This window comes from Arachis ipaensis, chromosome B2 (genome assembly GCF_059453495.1).
Source record: "Arachis ipaensis isolate K30076 ecotype BB chromosome B2, ASM5945349v1, whole genome shotgun sequence".
NCBI lineage: Eukaryota > Viridiplantae > Streptophyta > Magnoliopsida > Fabales > Fabaceae > Arachis > Arachis ipaensis.
The window spans coordinates 91186530-91192301 of record NC_142437.1 but is presented as its reverse complement, the minus strand read 5'-3'; the positions used below and the strand labels follow the sequence as shown (position 1 = coordinate 91192301).

Genomic DNA, 5772 nt, shown 5'->3' with positions numbered 1-5772 from the left:
CCAGTAAGGTCTTCCTCCAGGGTGTGATTTTTCTTTTGCTGTTTTTGATTCCGTTTTCAATTTTTATATTTATTTTGTGACTCCACATGATCATGAACCTAATAAAACATGAAAGAACAAGAAAAATATAATTAGATAAATAAAATTTGGGTTACCTCCCAACAAGCGCTTCTTTAATGTCAATAGCTTGACAGTGGGCTCTCATGGAGCCTCACAGATGTTCAGAGCATTGTTGAGACTCTCCAACACCAAACTTAGAGTTTGGATATGGGAGTTCAACACCAAACTTAGAGTTTGGTTGTGGCCTCCCAACACCAAACTTAGAGTTTGACTGTGGGGGCTCTGGTTGACTCTGCAATAAGAGAAGCTTAATGTGCTTCCTTTCCATGGGTACAGAGAGAAATCCTTGAGTTTTAAACACAAGGTTGTCCTCATTTAATTGAAGGATCAATTCTCCTCTATCCACATCAATCACAGCTCTTGCTGTGGCTAGGAAGGGTCTTCCAAGGATGATGAATTCATCCTCATCCTTCCCAGTATCTAGGACTATGAAATCAGTAGGGATGTAAAGGCCTTCAACCTTTACTAACACGTCCTCTACTTGTCCATAAGCCTGTTTTCTTGAATTGTCTGCCATTTCTAATGAGATTTTAGTGGCTTGCACCCCAAAGATTCCCAGTTTCTCTATTACAGAGAGGGGCATGAGGTTTATTCCTGAACCAAGGTCACACATAGCCTTATCAAAGATCATGTTGCCTATGGTACAAGGTATTATGAACTTTCCAGGATCCTGTTTCTTCTGAGGCAATGTCAGTTGATCCAGATCACTTAGTTCATTAGTGAACAAGGGAGGTTCATCTTCCCAAGTCTCAATACCAAATAATTTGGCATTCAGCTTCATGATTGCACCAAGGTATTTGGTAACTTGCTCTTCAGTAACATCCTCATTCTCTTCAGAAGAGGAATACTCATCAGAGCTCATGAATGGCATAAGGAGGTTTAATGGAATCTCTATGGTCTCTAGGTGAGCCTCAGATTCCTTTGGTTCCTCAGAGGGAAGCTCCTTATTGATCACTGGACGTCCCAGGAGGTCTTCCTCCTTGGGATTCACGTCCTCTCCTTCCTTTACAGGTTCGGCCATGGTGATCAATTCAATGGCCTTGCACTCTCTTTTTGGATTTTCTTCTGTATTGCTTGGGAGAGTACTAGGAGGGATTTCAGTGATCCTTTTACTCAGCTGTCCCACTTGTGCTTCCAAATTTCTAATGGAAGATCTTGTTTCATTCATGAAACCCACAGTGGCCTTAGATAGATCAGAGACTAAGTTTGCTAAATTAGAGGTATTTTGTTCAGAGTTCTCTGTCTGTTGCTGAGTGGATGATGGAAAAGGCTTGCTATTGCTAAACCTATTTCTTCCACCATTATTAAAGCCTTGTTGAGGCTTTTGATCCTTCCATGAGAAATTTGGATGATTTCTCCATGATGGGTTATAGGTGTTTCCATAAGGTTCACCCATATAATTTACCTCTGCTATTGCATGATTTTCAGGATCATAAGCTTCTTCTTCAGAAGATGCCTCTTGAGTACTGTTGGATGCAGCTTGCATTCCATTCAGACTCTGAGAAATCATATTGACTTGCTGAGTCAATATTTTGTTCTGAGCCAATATGGCATTCAGAGTATCAATTTCAAGAACTCCCTTCTTCTGAGGCGTCCCATTACTCACAGGATTCCTCTCAGAAGTGTACATGAACTGGTTATTAGCAACTATGTCAATGAGTTCTTGAGCTTCTGTAGGCGTTTTCTTTAGGTGAATGGATCCACCTGCAGAGGTGTCCAATGACATCTTTGATAGCTCAGATAAACCATCATAGAATATATCTAGGATGGTCCATTCTGAAAGCATGTCAGAAGGACACTTTTTGGTCAGCTGCTTGTATCTTTCCCAAGCTTCATAGAGGGATTCACCTTCTTTCTGTCTGAAGGTTTGAACGTCCACTCTAAGCTTGCTCAGCTTTTGAGGAGGAAAGAACTTGGCTAAGAAAGCCGTGACCAGCTTATCCCAAGAGTTCAGGCGATCTTTGGGTTGAGAGTCCAACCACACTCTAGCTCTGTCTCTTACAGCAAAAGGGAAAAGCATGAGCCTGTAGACTTCAGGATCTACTCCATTAGTCTTTACAATATCACATATCTGCAAGAATTCAGTTAAGAACTGAAAAGGATCTTCAGATAGAAGTCCATGAAACCTGCAGTTCTGCTGCATCAGAGAAACTAATTGAGGTTTCAGCTCAAAATTGTTTGCTCCAATGGCAGGAATGGAGATGCTTCTTCCATGTAAATTGGAATTAGGTGCAGTAAAGTCACCAAGCATTCTCCTTGCATTATTGCTGTTGGGTTCGGCTGCCATCTCCTTTACTTGTTCAAAATTTTCAATAAGGTTGTCTCTGAATTGTTGTAATTTAGCTTCTCTTAGTTTCCTCTTCAGAGTCCTTTCAGGTTCTGGATCAGCTTTAACAAGAATGCCTTTTTCTTTGTTCCTGCTCATAAGAAAGAGAAGAGAACAAGAAAAGAAGAGGAATCCTCTATGTCACAGTAAAGAGGTTCCTTATTGTTAGTAGAAGAAGAAAAGGAATAGGGGTGAAGAAGAATGAAGAATCCAAACACAAGGGTAAGGATAGGAGCAATGATGTGAGATGAAGAGAAGTGTTAGTAGATGAATAAATAATTAGAAGGAGATGAGGAAGAAAGAGGATTTTCGAAAATAATTTTTGAAAAAGAGTTAGTGATTTTCGAAAATAATTTTTGAAAAGTGTTAGTAGTTTTCGAAAATAAAAATAAAAAATTAAAATAATTAGTTAATTAAAAAGAAATTTTGAAAAAGAGGGAAGATATTTTCGAAAATTAGAGAGAGAGAGAGAGAGAGAGAGAGAGAGAGTTAGTTAGATAGTTTTGAAAAAGATAAGAAACAAACAAAAAGTTAGTTAGTTAGTTGAAACAAATTTTGAAAAGATAAGAAGTTAGGAAGTTAGAAAAGATATTTTGAAATCAAATTTTTGAAAAAGATAAGATAAGAAGATATTTTGAAAAGATATGATTGAAATTAGTTTTGAAAAAGATTTGATTTTTAAAATCACAATTAATGACTTGATTCACAAGAAATCACAAGATATGATTCTAGAACTCAAGGTTTGAATCTTTCTTAACAAGCAAGTAACAAACTTGAAATTTTGAATCAAAACATTAATTGATGATGTTATTTTCGAAAATTATGAGATAAAATTAAGAAAAGATTTTTGAAAAATATTTTTGTAATTTTCGAAAATAACTAAGAAAAATGAAAAAGATTTGAGTTTTGAAAAAGATGGGATTTTTAAATTTGAAAATTTGATTTGACTCATAAAAACAACTAGATTTTTTTTTAAAAATTTTTGAAAAATTCAAATCTAATTTTCGAAATTTTGAGAGAGAAAAAGGGAAAGATATTTTTTTTTTTTTGAATTTTTTATGATGAGGGAGAAAAAAACATGAAAATGATGCAATGCATGAAAATTTTGGATCAAAACAATGAATGCATGCAAGAATGTTATGAATGTCAAGATGAACACCAAGAACACTTTGAATGTCAAGATGAACACCAAGAACATATTTTTGAAAAATTTTTAATGCAAAGAAAACATGCAAGACACCAAACTTAGAAATATTTAATGCTTAGGCACTAAGAATTCAAGAATGCATATGAAAAACATCATATAACACAAAACAATATAATATGAAGATCAATCAAGAAGGTTTTATCAAGAACAACTTGAAGATCATGATGAATGCAATGCATGAATGCAATTTTCGAAAAATGCAAGATGAGTATGCAATTGACACCAAACTTTTAACTTGACTCAAGACTCAAACAAGAAACATGAAATATTTTTTATTTTTATGATTTTATGATTTTTTTTTTTTGTATTTTCTTTTAATTTTTTCGAAAATCATTTTGAAAAAAAAAGAAAAATAAGGATTCCAAAATTTTTAATATGAATTCCAGGAATCTTATGCTCTTTAGTCTAAAGCTCCAATCAAAGGGTCAGGCATGGCTTAATAGCCAGCCAAGCTTTAGTATGTAACTCAGACATGACACGCCTAACATGCCCTACAGAAGAATTAGACATGGCTTTACAGCCAGCCAGGCTTCAACATGCTTCATGAAACACTAGAATTCATTCTTAAAAATTCTGAAGAAAATATATTTTTGAAAACATTTTTATTTTAAAATTTTTTTCGAAAACAAAGGAGAAATTTTTGAAAGATTTTTGAAAAATTTTTGAAAACAAAACAAAAAGAAAATTACCTAATCTGAGCAACAAGATGAACCGTCAGTTGTCCAAACTCGAACAATTCCCGGCAACGGCGCCAAAAACTTGGTGCACGAAATTGTGATCTCTGGTAATGGCTCCAAAAACTTGGTGCTCTAATCTCAATTCATAATTTGTCACAACTTCGATACAATTAACCAGCAAGCGCACTGGGTCGTCCAAGTAATAAACCTTACGTGAGTAAGGGTCGATCCCACGGAGATTATTGGTATGAAGCAAGCTATGGTCACCTTGTAAATCTCAGTCAGGCGGATATAAAATAGTTATGGAGTTTTCGAAAATAAATAATAATAATAATAGAAGGATAGAAATACTTATGTAATTCATTGGTGAGAATTTCATATAAGAGTATAGAGATGCTTTCGTCCCTCTGAATCTCTGCTTTTCTGCTGTCTTCACCCAATCAGTCTTACTCCTTTCCATGGTTGGCATTATGTAAGGGCATCACCGTTGTCAATGGCTACATCCCATCCTCTTGTGAAAATGGTCCAAATGCTCTGTCACAGCACGGCTAATCATCTGAGGTTCTCGATCATGCTGGAATAGGATTCACCCTCCTTTTGCGTCTGTCACTACGCCCAGCACTCGCGAGTTTGAAGCTCGTCACAGTCATTCGATCCCTGAATCCTACTCGGAATACCACAGACAAGGTTTAGACTTTCCGGATTCTCATGAATGCCGCCATCAATCTAGCTTACACCACGAAGATTCTGATTAAGAGATCTAAGAGATACTCATTCAATCTAAGGTAGAACGGAAGTGGTTGTCAGGCACGCGTTCATAAGGAATGATGATGATTGTCACGTTCATCACATTCAGGTTGAAGTGCGAATGAATATCTTAGAAGCGGAACAAGTTGAATTGAATAGGAGAATAGTAGTACTTTGCATTAATCTTTGAGCAACAACAGAGCTCCACACCTTAATCTATGGAGTGTAGAAACTCTACCGTTGAAAATACATAAGTGATAATGGAGTTCATTGGTCTCGGCCCCAGAGGGGAACCGGAGTAACCAAGACTACGAATACAATAATAAAAAGTTCTATTTATACTAAACTAGTCGCTAGGGTTTACAGAAGTAAGTAATTGATGTATAAATCCACTTCCGGGACCCACTTGGTGTGTGCTTGGGCTGAGCTTGAATGTTACACGTGTAGAGGTCAATCTTGGAGTTGAACGCCAGCTTTTGTGCCATTTTGGGCGTTGAACTCCACTTTGCAACTTGTTTCTGGCGCTGGACGCCAGAATTGGGCAGAGAACTGGCGTTGAACGCCAGTTTGCGTCGTCTAAACTTGAGCAAAGTATGGACTATTATATATTGCTGGAAAGCCCTGGATGTCTACTTTCCAACGCAATTAGAAGCACGCCATTTTGAGTTCTTTAGCTCCAGAAAATCCCTTTTGAA

The 5772-nt window shown here is 36.7% G+C and overlaps 1 non-coding gene across 1 annotated transcript; it reads left to right on the top strand.

The window, feature by feature from the left end:
- The first annotated feature begins 1900 nt into the window (after positions 1-1900).
- Positions 1901-2008, top strand: LOC148574828 (small nucleolar RNA R71). The gene has a single exon (XR_015906450.1). It is a non-coding gene; the product is annotated as a small nucleolar RNA R71 (small nucleolar RNA).
- Positions 2009-5772: the final 3764 nt, after the last annotated feature.